Source organism: Myotis yumanensis, unplaced genomic scaffold (assembly GCF_028538775.1).
Source record: "Myotis yumanensis isolate MYYU_CA2020_CCGP unplaced genomic scaffold, mMyoYum1.0.hap1 SCAF_7, whole genome shotgun sequence".
Classification (NCBI taxonomy): domain Eukaryota; kingdom Metazoa; phylum Chordata; class Mammalia; order Chiroptera; family Vespertilionidae; genus Myotis; species Myotis yumanensis.
In genome coordinates this window covers 42392544-42408881 of record NW_027223758.1, presented here as the reverse complement: position 1 = coordinate 42408881, position 16338 = coordinate 42392544, and the positions used below count along the sequence as shown (strand labels likewise).

The 16338-nt window shown below is 43.8% G+C and overlaps 1 protein-coding gene across 2 annotated transcripts in view; it reads right to left on the bottom strand.

Moving 5' to 3' along the window:
- ZNF532 (zinc finger protein 532) overlaps nt 1–498 on the bottom strand; it is a 96377-nt gene extending 95879 nt beyond the window's left edge. Inside the window, exon 1 of one of the 2 annotated variants that reach the window (XM_070420381.1) lies at nt 318–498. The gene's annotated coding sequence lies outside the window, so the exon portion shown is untranslated. Of the gene's footprint in view, nt 1–255 lie in introns of both variants that reach the window. The other variant, XM_070420379.1, reaches the window with a different exon arrangement.
- Nucleotides 499–16338: the final 15840 nt, after the last annotated feature.

Sequence of the window (16338 nt, the reverse complement as noted above, 5' to 3'; positions counted from 1 at the left end):
TAGCCAAGCCGGCTGGTCCTCGGCCCCCCAAGAAAGCCGGCCGGGCGCGAAGGCCAGCGTCCCCGAGGCCGGGGTGGGCCAGGCCACGGCGGTCCAGCCCCAGGGCCTGGGCCTCACGCGCTCACCCCGAGCCGCGGGGCGCACGAGGGGCCGCGCCCCGCCTCGCCCCGGAGCCCACCCGCGCCCCTGCCTCCGCGGCCCTGCGCCCCTCGCTCGCCGGCCGCCGGGGCCCCCGCCCCCCGGGCGCACACCCACCCCTTCCCGGGTTGGCCTTCGCCGCGGTCAAGCCCGGGCGTCTGGGCCGCAGCTCGGATGACCTTTGTTCAGCGCGGCGCCGCCGGCGGCTGCTGCTGCTGGGGCTGCGGCTGCTGTCGTCGTCGCGGCGGCGGCGGCTCCATGTTACGGGCGTGTCATCTGCCTTCCCGCGGCCGGGGTCTGTGTGTGCGTGCGAGGTGGAGCGGCCTCGCGCCGCAGCCGCCGCCGCCGCCGCCTCCCGGCTCCGGCTCCCGGCCGCCCCGCCGCCGCCGCCGCCGCGGCCTCGCCGTGCGCCCGGCCCGGGCCCCGCGCCTCCCGGGCGCCGCGCTCTAGGCCGCGCGGTGGCGGCGGCGGGGCGGCCCGCCTGGCCGGGGCCTAGGGCTGGGGGTGCGGGCCCTGCGGCGGTGGCTCGGCCGGAGCGGCGAGCGAACAAAAGGGAGCGCGGGAGAGGGGGAGGGGGCGGCCGAGGGGGGAAGGGAGGGCTGGGGAGCCGGAGCCGGAGCGCGAAGCCCGGCGGCCGGCGGACGCCCGGGTGCCGCCGCCGATGCGAGAGGAGCCCCGCGGACCTGCCAAGTCTCGCCCATCTGGGGCTGCTGGATCGCAGCTTCGCCCCGGAGAGCGGGGTGGTGGTGGTGGTGAGGGGATGGAGGGAGGGCTGCTGCTGCTTTTTTTTTTTTTTTTTTTTTTCAAACGACATGTCAGGCTCACCCAGTCCTTGCCATGGCCCCAAGCCGCAACTTACTGGAGTGGAAGGAAGCAAGGCCTCGCCAGAGCTGGTTGAGAAGGACCGTGAGCCTCCACCCGGGATCTTGAAGCCAAGGTGGTGTTTGCGATCCTCGCAATGGTGGCAAATCAGTAAGAAGAGAGCACGCTATCTTCAGATAGAAGGCAGTGGGAGATGCTCCCTGCAAGTGGACGAAGGGGCTCTCTTCGCTGTAGTTCGTGGCTGGGAGCCCTTTTCGCCTTCAACTGAGCCACAAAGGAATGGAAGACACCCCCTGGGGTGGGGAGAAAGCCCTGGTGTAAAAAAGACACGTTTTTGCTTTCAGAGAAAAAGCCACTGGGGCCAAATTGAAACATGGCATGTTCGGTTCATGCAGGTTTTTTTGTTTTTTTTAAATGGGGGAATGATATTGAGTAAACAAGTAATAGCTAGGTCTTTAAATTCAAGAAGGGAGGTGGTGTACAAAGGTAACAAGCACATACTGTGCATACAGCAGGTGGCCATAGCCTTCAGAACACAAAAGGATACATATGTATAAATAAACCCCCTAAAGCCCACAGAGGTGCATAATCGTCAACACGTCCGACAGACACGATATATTACCACCTCATCGGGACGGCTATTTACCCAGCCCCGTTTCCTGGTTCCTACGTGGTGCACACACCTGCACGCAATGGGGTCTTTTAAAACGAGAAAACCTATGCCAAGCTCGTGCGTACCCTAGAAATCGTACAAAATAGAAGGATCTGAAAAAAATACCACCATAACCTCTTCAAAAGGCTCACTCCTGTCGCAGTGAAAACTCCCAGCACAGGAAGCGTTTTTTTTGTGTGTGTGCTTTATTTTAAATTGGGTTAATTGCTTAATATTTGCAAAGTGCTGGGAAGTTGGTTTTTTAAATCTCAGTGTGCCTCTCCTTTGCATTAACTGCCATTGAGGAAGCCATTGTTCGTTGTGGGGACACGGTGTGATGTAAATTGAAGTAGCATTTTTGCTATTTAAGGCTTTTCATGTAAATGAACCAGATGATTGTCTCACAGAAGAGTTGTTGGTCTTTCATTTCAAACAGCAGATTGTTTGGAGTTGCACATAAATTGGGGCACATATTTCCGCGTATTTAGAAAGACCTATGTAATCTGCAAATGTTGCCAGCCGCGGCCTCACATTTATCACTGTTACAAGATGATGAAATTGAATCTCATCTTCTTTTAGCCTGAAAACGGTGCCAGTACTCTGTGGGTTGAGTTTCAACTTTACCTGGGCTTGATTTCATTTGAAAGGAGGCCTTCTTTCTTCTCCTAAAAGTGGGCCCTTATTAATATGCATGTGAAGAAAACATTACATGCATTGAATAGTATCCAAAGACCTGCTTATCGGAAATCTTGATAACGCTACACATAGTACAATATATGGAATTTCATAATGTGCATACCAGAGTAAATCCTAGGTTTCCTAGATTTGAAATCTTTGTTTACTTCAAATGCAGCCTTGCCCCTCCCCCATTCCCTGCCCTTAAGGAGTTGAAAGCACAGCACTGCAGTGTTTGAATGGTCAGAATTGCACTAAAGTCTGAATTGCTTATCAGAAAGTGTCCTGGGTGTAGAACTGCCCCCTGGCTTCAAAATGCCAAATACTTTTGGAGCAGGGCTTTGTGCAAAGCCCAGTGTTTTGGTCCAGCCTCGGCTGGAGGAAATTAGTTTGAAAGCACAATTCATCATTTGCAAAAATGGCAATAGATAACATTACATCTGCTTTAAAAAATACATAAACAACCCAAGGTAAAAGATAATTTCTTGCAAATTATCTCGGTTCTATTTTTACAAAGAGGATTTCAGAGGAACCCCTCTGCCAGGTAGACCAATAGTTAAAAGCAAAGCACCCATCTTAGTCCATTTGATGAAATAAGTCCATGTCACAGGAAAAACAAATTTTAGTGTAAGGTGTGTTTTTTAAAAAATAACACTACCCCTCTTCCAAAAAAAAAAGCAGTACAAATGTTCCTCCTATTATTCTACATATGTAAGGCTGTCTTGGCCACCACTTCGCTCTGGGCAACAATAGAAGAAGTAATTTGACTGCAAAAATGAAATAAGCTATTATTTGAGTGCTGTAGATAAGAAAAGACAGAACAAAGAAATATTATTCTTACACCAAATAGAAACTAAAGGAATCCCAAACCCTTTTGGATTCAGTTGTTGCTATTTTTATTTCTAATGCTCAATGTCAGAGTTTTTTCTCCAATCAGTGTATTGCAAAATCACAGCTCTTTTTTTTTTTTAATCCTTGTGTGGTTTGAAGCCAGCTTTGCAGGCATATATAGATATCAGTCTACACATTCTCCCTCCCACCCCCCACCAAATTCCACTATGAAATTGGGAAATTCCTTTGTTAGGCTGAACACACAAAGGTGTGTTCCTTGAGGGAAAGGAGTAGAAAAACAAAAAGAAAAGCCTTTTATCTCACCATCAAAAGTCCTTGCAAACCCTCCTCACCCACCAGCCAGCCCTGTGACTGGAGCTACACATTTTTTAGCTGAAAACTAAGCTAGGCCTACGCATTTGTAGAGTTTAATATGTTCCATTTGTTGGCATGTTTTTAAAGGAATTATTATACTGTTCGACACTAGAATTATAATTTAAAGATCTCTAGCTGAATGGCCAGCAAAAAAAAAAAGGAAAGAAAATGGATCTTTTATATTTAACATCAAAATAAAAGTAGAAACAGTATTTTTTTGTGTATTTTCTAAAAACATACCCTTGAAAGAAATAATAACCAGATTTGAATGATTATTTGCCAAACAAATAAACTGAGGGGAGGTCTGGGAAAGGATTTCCCTTATCCTTTGTTAGTTGATTTCACCCAGATATTGGAAGGGGTGGGGGTGGGGGGGTGCGTTCTATTAAAAAAATTTAAGAGTTTATTTGAACAAAAATCTATGCTAATCGGGCGTGGCCAAGAAGTGGTTAGGAGTGCTCCACCTACAAGAAGCCAAGGAATGAATGACGTGGCGAAGGTGCAGAAACAAAGGAAAGACATTATTTGATTGGCTACAGTGGAAGCCTAGTTGGCTGTTTGTGATTGGTTGTCCTTAGTGGTTTTGATTTTGTAATCTTGAGGTATTTACAGACTTAGATTTGGGTTTGTTCGTGGAGGTCGCCACAGTATCAGAGCCAACTCAGTCTAATGACCTCCTTGTTTCATTAATTTAGCTCAGTGGTTCTCAACCTTCCTAATGCCGCGACCCTTTAATACAGTTCCTCATGTTGTGGTGACCCCCAACCATAAAATTATTTTCATTGCTACTTCATAACTGTAATTTTGCTACTGTTATGAATCGTAATGTAAATATCTGATATGCAGGATGTATTTTCATTGTTACAAATTGAACATAATTAAAGCATAGTGATTAATCACAAAAACAATATGTAATTATATATGTGTTTTCTGATGGTCTTAAGCGACCCCTGTGAAAGGGTCGTTCGACCCCCAAAGGGGTCTCGACTAGCAGGTTGAGAACCGCTGATTTAGCTCTTTAACGTTGGGCCTATCTCGATGACATCCTAAGTCCTGGCTATGGGATGGATCCACAATTCTTTGTCTCCTACTGTCTCTTTAAGCCTAAATGCTGGAAAGGCAGCCTTGCCCAATGAAGGAGAAGGGTAGGGACCGAGGGAAGTGTTGTTTTAGCCATGGCCAGGTAGTTCGGTTGGGTAGAGCAACGTCCGGATACACCAAGGTTTTGGGTTCAATCCCCAGTCAGGGCACATACAAGAAGCAACCAATGAATGCAAAAAATAAGTAGAACAACAAATCAATGCTTCTCTTTCCCTTCCTCTTTCTCTCTCTAAAATAAAAAATGTTTAAGAAAGCATTGTTTTATGAACTCTAGAAAGTCATACAAGAGCCAGAAAGCATGGGTCTTGGGGGATCGGCAAAGGATTCTTCAGGAACTGTGGTTCAAAGGCCAAGGTCTGTTGAGAAATTTGTAAGGTTCCTTAACCCTCTGTGACTTTTACATTGTCTCTGGGCTTCTTTGAAAGGAACTGGTATTGGGGCTTGTTTCCTACTCTTTCAGGGCCTAGAGAAGGGGAAGAGAAAGCTAGAAAGGTATCTGAGAAAAGGAAAGGCAATCGGGCTTAATCTTTCAAGGAGGAGAAGGAACACACAGGAAATGGGACTCAGTTCCACCTGAGAATGAATTTCCTTGGCCCCCTGCAGTACAGAGGAGACCTGGGCACTGAGTACATGAATCTACACCTTTGCATCCACCCCTAAAACCCACCATCTGCACCAGTTCGCACAATGCTTTGCACATCCCATAGTTGAAATTAACTAGTTATTTGTGAACTGAGGAATGGGTAATAAACCTACAGGCCCCTAAAATAAAGCGTGTCCTAAAGTAAACGGAAGATCTTTTGGCACTGCAGTAGATACTGTAGTGCTTTGTCTAGAACCCCTCTTCAGGGTGTACACCCCCAAGCCCTAGTTGCTGAGAATATTAGCACCTGATTGCTCACAGCCGAGCCCCTCCCTACAGATTGCCTTGGCTACCGTCTTGTGTCAGTTCCTGGGAACTGACTTATCCAAGTTTACACCCCTTCCCAGGGAGCAGACACAAATAATGTAGAGATACAAAGGCTAGGCACTTTTGCCTTAATTTCGGCCCATTCAGAATGGACACCCAAGCTCCAGAGTCCCTAGTAAATCAGCTGAGGTCTCAGTGTCCATAGGACTCTGAGTCAACTTTTCCTTCTGCCTAATTCTGCCTCTCTCACAGGTGGATTTCCAGAGTCTATACTCAGGAAACTCAGCCCCAGGCATCCACCAAGCAAAAACCATGTCCCATTGACACCACTGTCTAGTGCAGCGGTTCTCAACCTGTGGGTCGAGACCCCTTTGGGGGTCCAACGACCCTTTCACAGAGGTCGCCTAAGACCATCAGAAAACACATATATAATTACATATTGTTTTTGTGATTAATCATTATGCTTTAATTATGTTCAATTTGTAATAATGAAAATACATCCTGCATATCAGATATTTACATTATGATTCATAACAGTAGCAAAATTACAGTTATGAAGTAGCAATGAAAATAATTTTATGGTTGGGGGTCACCACAACATGAGGAACTGTATTAAAGGGTTGCAGCATTAGGAAGATTGAGAACCACTGGTCTAGAGGCATTTACTCCCTCACATCTACTCCATTGCCATGTCTGTAGGTTCTACCGCCCAAGAACCGGTTCAATCCCCAGTCAGGGCACATACAAGATTGGAATTCCTTCTCTCCATGTCCATCACCCTGACTCAACCTCTGGCCTATCACCTCAGTTTGGAACTGTTCACTAACTGATCTCCAGGCCAGCAACCTGGTCAACTTCTAATACATCCTCCACTGAAAACGCTAGGAAACTTTCTAAAGATATCCTCTTGTCAGCCCTCCGCTCAAACCTTTTCATATCTCTCTCTAGTTCTTAGAAAAAGTCCAGACTCAATAAAAGTAACTTAGAAGGCTCTCCATAATTCAGCCCATTTGCCTGTCCACATCTCTTGCTTCTCCCTGGGGAGCACTCGAGACGTGGTTGGAAAATTTGTAAGGAGGACATTCTGATAAAAGGGAAGTGTGTGGAAGGCCGCCAGGCCTGTTTATCAGAATTCCGACTTAGGGGAGATTTAGGGGAGTGTTGAAGGCTGCACCCCTAATTATTCCTTGACCTTTCCAAACAAGTCTGCATGTGCAGACCCCTGGGTGTTTACTGGAATCCTTATGCTTAATCCCTGGATGCCCTTGCCTAGAGGACAATGTAAACACATGTGTCCTCCCAAGATTGCTCACCCTGTTGATTGCATCTAAAGATAAAAATTTCAATAAAAGCCTAAGGAGGCAGGCCATTGAGGCTGCCTGGTCACTTTGGCCAGGCCGTCCCTTAGTCTCTCTTTCACAGCAACCGTTGTGTAGGAGTAATCCGTTCATCAGTTGCTCGGGGTCTGCTGGCCAGCCCCGGAGACATTCCAAGATCCAGTCTTGTTGAGTTTTTTGTTCTTTGAATGAGACCAGATTGCTCTCACTGTCAGGTCTTCACATTGCTGTTTCCTCTTTCTGGAAGACTCTCCCCACCCTTCTCCAATCCCCTTCATCTAACTCCCATTTATCGCTAGGTCTAATTTTATGTCACTCGCTTGGAGAAGTCTTCCCAGACCTTATACAAGCTGCCTATAGGTGCCCCGACATGCGTCCCTAAGTTGTTCTTTTCATGTGACATTTAAGGTTGATTTGGCTCACTCCCCATGAAACACAAAGCCTGTGACGTGTAGGACAATAAAGGACTTTGGCTCAATGAAGTCTCCCCAACGCCATCACACACAGACATACTTGAAAATTAGGTGTTCATGCCCTAGCCGGTTTGCCTCAGTGGACAGAGCGTCAGCCTGCGAACTGAGGGGTCGGTCCCAGGTTTGATTCTGGTCAAGGGCACATGCCCGGGTTTTGGGCTTAATCCCCAGTGGGGGACTTGCAGGTGGCAGCCGATCCACCATGATTCTCTCTCATCATGGATGTTTCTATCTCTCTCTGCCTCTTCCTTCCTCTCTGAAATCAATGGAAATGGTTTTTGTTTTTTTTAAGAAAATTAGGTGTTCAGAACATGAAAATTTATTAAATGCCTACATGTGTTTCTTTCGATTATGTTTAGAGATGAGATTATGAAATACTTTATAATTTTTGCTAAACTTAATGATATATTTAATGCCAAAAGACCAAAATCCACATAGCACTGGTTATTTCTAGAAAGGTAGAAAACACAAATAGAAGCAAACAAATGTTAAAATATGAAAATAACCAGAAATTATGACTGCAAAATAAAATACATTCATTTGTCAGCAAACAGTTGGAAGATGCTTAGAAAATATTGCCGTAGATTTGAAGAAACATGTATCAGAATAAATTACACAGTGTGGGAGGATTGCTCTACTGTTGAAAGAAAAGCATAGCTATTTCTAACATGCTGTTGCTTAGAGTATGTGCTTGATCCTGTTCCAATGATGACATACCTGAAAAAACTTATTTTTTATGAACCACTAAATAAAATGTTTAGCAGAGAAGTTATATATTCTTAACAGTAAATGGTTTTTTTAATCAAAATAATATAGATTTTAAAAATATATATTTTTATTGATTTCAGAGAGGAAGGGAGAGGGAGAGAGAGAGAGAAACATCCATGGTGAGAGAGAATCATGGATTGGGTGCCTCCTGCATGCCCCACACTGGGGATCAAGCCTGCAACCCAGGCATGTGCCCTGACCAAGAATTGAACTGTGACCTCCTGGTCAATAGGTCCATACTCAACCACTGAGCCAGGCAGGCCAGGCTAATATAGATTTTTTTAAAGTATTTTTTTTTATTGATTTTAGAAAGGAAGGGAGAGGGAGAAAGAGAGAGATGGAAACATCAATGATGAGAGAGAATCATTGATTGACTGCCTGCTGCACGCCCCCCACTGGAAATTAAGCCCACAACCTGGCCATGTGCCCTGATCAGGAATCAAACCTTGACCTCTTGATTCATAGGTGGATGCTCAACCACTGAGCCATGCTGGTTGGGCTAGATTTTTTTTTTAACTGTGTAATAATAACTAGAGAAACAGCTTTTATACAGGAATTTAAAATTCTGGGATTAAATAACAAAAATTCCAACACAAAAAAATAAATCCTCAATGAATCATTCACAAATAAGCCACTGCAGTCAAGAAACTGAAGCCAGAAGTTCATAGATTGCTACCAATCATCAGTGAGGTTCATTTTATTCTTAGGGGCAGGCGGTGTAAGAAGGACTTCACAAGAGTCCCTTTAAGAGAACTCTTGGCTGCACTTTGAAAGCTGAGGCATGACTATCACAATCTTTTGTGTCACACAGTGGTTTGCTGGCTATGTTAAGGCAAAGAACTTAACGTTATTCATTGCCCTTTTAAAAAGAGTAGTTTCAAACTTGCTGACCTTTTCTTTTGGCAAATGCTGTTTATAATATGCTATCTGGCAGATATTTTGTTAGAACAAAAATGTGTAGCATGTCTTTTTGAGGTAAAGATAATATTTAACCACACATACACACAAAGATTGCTTTTAGGAAGAAAGTCAGGTTATGGAGAGAGCATTTACAGATGTTGCGGGGGCAGGCTGGAGGGGATCAATGGGGGGCGGGGAAAGGGTGTATATGTAATACTTTCAACAATAAAGATTTTTTTTTAGAAAAAAAGAAACAGGTGTTGGGAAATCACTTATGATTTGGTGCTAAAAACTAAGTATGAATATTACTTTTGATAATTATCAGATATGTACGTTTAAAATATCATAAACAGGATTTTCTAAACTGTTACCAAAAAAATCCCATGTGAAGCTTTTTAGTGTATTTGAACCTATTTGTTTAACCTGTATAAATCCAATCTAATTTACATTGCAGGAACAATTGACTGACATTGATAAATTGAGATTCTTCACCCAAATATCAAGTAACCCTTTTGCATAGTTGGTAGGTGGGATTCGAATATGAGCATTATTCAGTAAGTAGTGAAAATAACCCACCTCTTCCAATGGTCCATAACTCTGGGAAGCATCTTTTCCCGTTATGTCAGCATTTAAAACAACCAAGATTGAAAAACTCAATTTAGAACAAGATCTTCAAATTACTTTATCACAATGTTATATCAAGATTTCCCTCCCAAAACATGCATGTTGAATATTAAGAATTTAAATGAGAGCATAATACTATATACTGCTAATAAAGAAAATTCAATTTCAATGACATTTCTTAATGTCATCATAATCTCAACCATCTTTGACATCTATTTTTGTATGTAATTTGTACTATACATGAGATCTTAGAAAACATAGATATTTATATATCTGCATTTAATTTACAAGTGAATATATAGATGTGATTGATCAAGAGTCCAAAAACGATTGAGTTTGAAAAATTTCCTTGAGTGGATGAATTCAACTTTGGTTGGACACAGTGGAAACCGATATTCCTTTGTTTCACTGCACGGATGGTCTATTTTGGGGGACATAAAATGAATAAACCCACTCCAAGTATCGAATCAAGAATCATCATCACACCCTTTTTGAGTTTCCGCCTCAGCCTCTCACCAAATGTAAACACTGACCAGACTGCATCATCTACAGTGAGCTGGAGCCCCTGGGTCCTCCCTTCCCAGCAGCACCTCTTCTCGGACCTTACTCCACCTTGTCCATCCCTGACCATCACATATAGGCTTAAGTCAACTCAACTGGAGCACACGGAAAATTCAGAACATAAATCACACCATGACCAGTTGAGCTACCTCAGGCACTAGGCACACTGCTCAGCAGCAATGCAAAGAGGGGCTCAAATAAGCCCCGCTAGGTGCTACCCACCTGTCTAGATTCTTTTACCTAGTCCATCCTATTCTTAGCTCTAAACACAAATTAACTCAAGAGAAATCAAGACCCTTTTTCTTGGGTATAAAATAAACCCTCTGCCCTAGCTGGTTTGGCTCCGTGGATAGAGCGTCGGCCTGCGGACTGAAGGGTCCCGGGTTCGATTCTGGTCAAGGGCAGATGCCTGGGTTGCGGGCTTGATCCCCAGTGGGGGGCATGCAGGAGGCAGCTGATCAATGATTCACTCTCATCTTTGATGTTTCTATCTCTCTCTCCCTTCCTCTCTGAAATCAATACAATATATATTAAAAAAATAATTTATTGGGAATTGGAAGCTTGGTTTCAGGTGAAATTGGCTAGAAGATGTAAGAGCCTAGGATTGGTGGACAAAGCAAGCTGAGGACATTGAGGTGAGGGATTTAAAGAATCCTAAAGCACTAACTATCATTTTTTTTAATTGAAGAGATGCTGGGTTATTGGAGAAGTTCCTTAACAACAAACAATCAAACAAATTTCTTGGGCAGGTAGTTCTGGAAGAATAAAAAGTGTTAATTAAGAAAATAAAATAGCCAAGTCATGTTAACATAGATTCTAAGGTGTAGTTTTGGTTTTCTATGCCCACTGTGGGAGGATGGTAGTCAGTTTGGGGTCTCAATTTTGCCCCTTCAAGGCCTTGCTCATTTTTTATTTTATTTTTTAAATATGTTTTTATTGATTTCAGTGAGAAGAAGGGAGAGGGAGAGAGAAATAGAAACATCAATGATGAGAGAGAATCATTGATTGGCTGCTTCCTGCACACCCCACTACTGGGAATCAAGCCTGAAACCCTGAACTGGGAATCGAACTGTGACCTCCTGGTTCATGGGTTGATGCTCAACCACTGAGCCACCCTGGCCGGGCAAGGCCTTACTCATTTGATTCCAGCCTCATCTTCCATCTCATCGATCCTGTCTAAGGTCATAGTGTCATGTGACTGGAGAGGAAAGAGAGGGCATACACAGAAGTAGCCCAAAGCCTTCCTCTCTGGAACACACTAAATAATAACGCATTTGGATAAATAAGAAAAATATCAATAAAAACGTCTGATCCCTTTATCCTTAGCAAATCCGTAGAAAGTCTTGCCATAAAAGAGGAGGGAATTATTGCCATTTGTAAAGCCAAGACCATTGCAGGACCACATGGTCACATGGGTAGGATCTGAGGGGCACACAGGGCAGATCTGGGAAAAGACCTGTTTTGATTTTTATTCTCTTAACTTGTTTATTTTGTGTTAAAACACTTCCATTGTTTCTGTGAGGAAGCTTGTCACAGAAGAAAAGTTTCCTTTTTTATTACTGGCTTAGCTAAGATGTGAATATGTAAGCACTTAGAATTAAATAGCAAAAGCCCATGAACAAATATAAAGCCAGGGAAGGCCTCCCTTGCCTTAGAGCTGAGGATCTCTAGGTCGCATTTGGGAAAACATTCTTATGGGGATCCAGGGCACTTTCTGACAATGGATGCCACGGCCATAAAGTGTACATGCATTCGTGGAAAATAATAGGGGCACTCACACATACCAAACTATTACGCTGGTAGGATGGGGTTTAAAGCAAGCCTTCCAACCTGCCTTTGGAGACCCCTGCTGTACTCTCTAGCACAGAGCAATGTACTAGCATAAGGCCCCAAAGGAGCCCTCATAGCTTCTGGTATAGACCTTGGCGGCTGAATTCCATTCTCATGTCGCATTCAACAATTCCCCATATTACTCTGCTTCCTTCCCATTCTTTGTTCTTTTTCACCCCTGACCACTTAGACTTTGATAAGCATATTGTAGAATTAGCATCTAATATGAGGGGGTATTAGAAATGTGGAATGACTCAGAGTTACACCAGCCCATTTCAGTGTTAAAGAATAAAAGAGAGACAACAGGCCAAACATGGAGTCACTTGTGCTAAGCCCCACATCAACAAACCATGACTGAAAATCTAACCTAACGGTAGTTTCAGCCTCTCCCAGGAATGTGACCTTAACCAGCGAACCTGGAATTACCTGATCAGCACTAGTGAAGTAATCTGCATGATAGACACCCCCAGCCCCACAGCCCCCACCCCACCTCCCACAAAGAAAGATGACCTTTCTTGAAACAATCCACTCTGTTGGAAACTTCCTTTTTCTGCCCCCTTTTGCCTATAAAAGCTTTCCATTTGTACAGCTCCTCGGAGCTTCTTTCTGTTTGCTAGATGAGCTACTGTGCATTTCATGAATCATTGAATAAAGCCAATTTGATCTTTAAATTTATTCAGTTGAATTTTGTTTTTCAATATCAGTTATTAAAAGCTTGCTGGTGCAGAGGCCAATTCTTGACACTGGAACTGGACCTCAGGGCCTCTGTATTGCTGTTCCTGCTCCCTTGGATGTCCTTTCCATAGTTACCTACCTGCCTGGTTCCCTCCCTCACTTCATTCATGTCTCTTCTCAGTTGTCACCTGTCAGAGCTTCCCTGACCAGCTTCACTAAATTTGCACCCATCCATCCCTATCTAGCCCTTTACTCTGCTTCATTTGTCCCACTACATTATTGTATATTTAAGATTGCCAAATTAATGCATGCCATCTTCAGAACCTACTTATACTAAAAAATTATTTATTGTTCATCAGAAACTCAAATTTATCTGAGTGTCTTGTATTTTTATTTGCTAAATCTGGCAGCTGTGATTATGTGGTAGGCAATTAGACATGAGCAGAGCAAGGACAATGGACCAGTTACAAAAGGTCACCACGGTGGAACATCCCAGACACCTAGCAATGAAAACGAACGGGTAGAGCAGATATTGGAGATATTCAAGACCTTGTCCCTAAGACCCCCTCTCCACCCTAGAATGCCTCTGGTCATGCAGGTCAGATTCTCCTGATCTTTTCTCCCCTGGCATGTGGTTAGTCATGTGGTAGGCCCCCACCCTTAGAGGAGAACAAGGGGGCCAGAGGAAAACCCCATCTAACTTCCATGCAAGGGCAGAAAGCAGGCCCTCATAGGTCATTTTGAAGAAGAAAGCAGTTAACTCCCCTCCCAGGGTTTAAAAGTAGCCCTAGTCCACTCCCCAGGGCAGCTCTTTGAGCCATGAGCTCTAAATTTCTCTTCCGGTGTACTTTCTCTTCGTTTGCCCAAATACATTTTCTCTACCAAGTTTGAGTCTTGACTTTGAATTCTTATCTTAGCAAGAACTCAAGTACCGAGGTTGCTGAACCCAGGTTTGGTCTGACCCCACCTACAACAATTATATTGCCTCTTCAATTCCTTTCCTTCCCATTGGAACAGAAGCTGCATGAGGCAAAGGTGTGGTCTGTTGGATTCACTGCTCTAAGTTCCCAACATCTAGTTTTCTGCATGCAGCATTGGAACGTAGTAGGCACTCATAAGTGTTCAGGAGTGAAGTAAGGAAGCACAAAGCCATACAGCACCAACCGAGGGCTTAGTGCTAACAGGGCAACACATGCCACATTCCCATCTGGCCTCTGCTGTTTCCTTGGAAAATTTTCAATTATAACGGGGATTCCATGGATGAAAACATTTGCTTTCTGGTCCAGATACTGGATTAAGAGCACCAGTACATACCAAACTGGCAAACCCCAGGCAAAGGACAGCTTATAAATCCTGATACAAATCGGAATTGAGCCATACATTGGGCAGTAAAAACAGAATCCCCCTTTTTTAAACACACCCCTGTCCATTCCTTGTCTTGTCCAGTATCCCCCATCTACAATCACCAGCTTTTCTTTCCCAAGTGCATTCACTCTGTTATTCCTCTACCAAGCTGTCGCTTCCATAAGCTAGAAAACAAAACTACACCCATCAAATATTGTCCTCAACAGCTAGTCTTTAAAATACTTGGATGACATGCCAAGAGTGATCGTTTGGGCAGCTTCATTTGATGTTCTGACAACTGAGAATTGTTAGTTTTGACTCGGTTACTTAGAGCAGACTTTGTAATTCTCCCCCAATCACTCATGTGTATTTACTCAGCTAAGTAACTCTTGTGACCCGTGGCATTCCTCTTATGGGTCTTTTCCAGAGGCAGGAAGCCAGAAAGGTGGTTGGAAGCTCAGAAAGCACAACTCTTTTACCCAGCAGCAGAAAATAAATGCTTCTTGTCATGGTGTGAATTTTGTTTTCACCCAGAAGGAAGCCAAATTTTCATAGTATTCTGCCTGTCCCTCATCCCACCTAGCTGGAAGAAATAAACAAAATAACTAGAAAACATCTGCCTTTACACAAATAAGTTACCATATGTTTTTTTCTTGCTAATTCCTTTTTTATTGAATTTATTGGAGTGACATTGTTTAATAAAATTATATAGGTTTCAGGTGTACAATTCTATAATAAATCATCTGTAGATTGTATTGTGTGTTCACCACTCCAAGTCAAGTCTCCTTCCATCACCATCTTGCTAATTTCTTTTTTATGTATCTTTTTAAAAGATTGACTTTAAAATGAAAGACTGAGGGAGGGAGAGAGAGAGAGAGAGAGAAAGATTCATTGATTTGTTGTTCTACTTATTTATGCATTCTTTGGTTGCTTCTTGTATGTGCTCTGACCAGGGATTGAACCTGCAACCTTGGCATGTCAGGATGATGCTCTAAGCAACTGAGCTACCCAGCTGGGGCAATCTTGCGGATTCCTTAAGCTTGGCTGTGCCTTAACCCTACTTCATAATTATAAGCAAGGTGTATCTCACTACTTCTTGAAGTAAATGACCAAATACTAATAATACAAGAAAGTGAGATTGCTACTGAAAACCTGCAAAGAAATTTTTAAAGATCCAAAAACAATCTCCAAAAGAAAAAAGCAAAGCAGGTGCAAGACCTAGACCAGTTAGAAGTGAGATGCCAAACACTGGGCTGTTGCGGGTCTCTTATGAGTCTACTAAGTTCTGTCCATCATAATGATATTTCTAAAGTTCATAAAACATTCTCTTTCCTTCATGGTTGAGAACCTTTATGCTCTTGATAGTTGACCTAGAACATAGTGACGCCTTTAGCATGCTTTGGGTGCACAGGACTCTTACTCTCTGTCCTTCTGTTGTTCTTGCATATGTTTCTCCCACTACTTCAATTTTCCTTGACATGCCAGGAGTTACATCTGCCTTTCCTAGGAATCCTGCTATCATCAGCTCCTCCTTTTCTAGTCAGTGATTGAAACCAAGTAACCAGATTTGTAAGAACCATGACTCAACTAAGAGAAGGAACTCCAAGCTGCTGGAGTTTCCATCCTCTGACAGTTGGTAAACTTCCCCTTCCCCCTACATCCCTCAGATGCACCTTGCATAGCTGGCTGCAGGATCCCATCTTAGACTCTTGTGTGAGTTGTAGTGGCAAGAATAATGCCCAACACTTAGGGAACACTTACTCTATGCCAGATAACATTCTAAGAATTTTGCTCTATATATACTATCTCATTTGACCCACACTTCCACACAAACCCAAGAGTTGAGTCCTGTGATTATCTCAGTTTACTAATGAGATTAGGGAGCTTTCTCAGACACGCAGCCTTTGGGGTGGAGTCAGCATTCAATTCCTGGCAGTCTGGCTCCATGTCCGTTGACCACTACTCCATGTGGACTCCAAGCTTGAAAGTCCTGGGTCACCGCAGCCCGCCCTTTAGCTTTTCCTCTAGGCTCTACTTTTTATCAAGCCTGTGGACCCGTCTCCTAAATCCCAAGGCTGTTAGGATAAAATCCAACTCCTTCTCGTGGTTTACTCAGCCCTCCAAAATCCAACCCTGGCTTACTTACCTCCTCAGCCTCTTCTCAGACCAAGTCCCCTGACGAGGCACACTCCCAGAGTCCTTCAGGGTCTCCTGTTGGAAGGAAGTCTTTCTTGCCTTGTGGGCTTTGCACCAAGGCGCCCAGATTCTCTGCCTCTGGCTGCTTAACTCTTAGTTATTGCTCATGTTGGAGTCTGGAGCCCA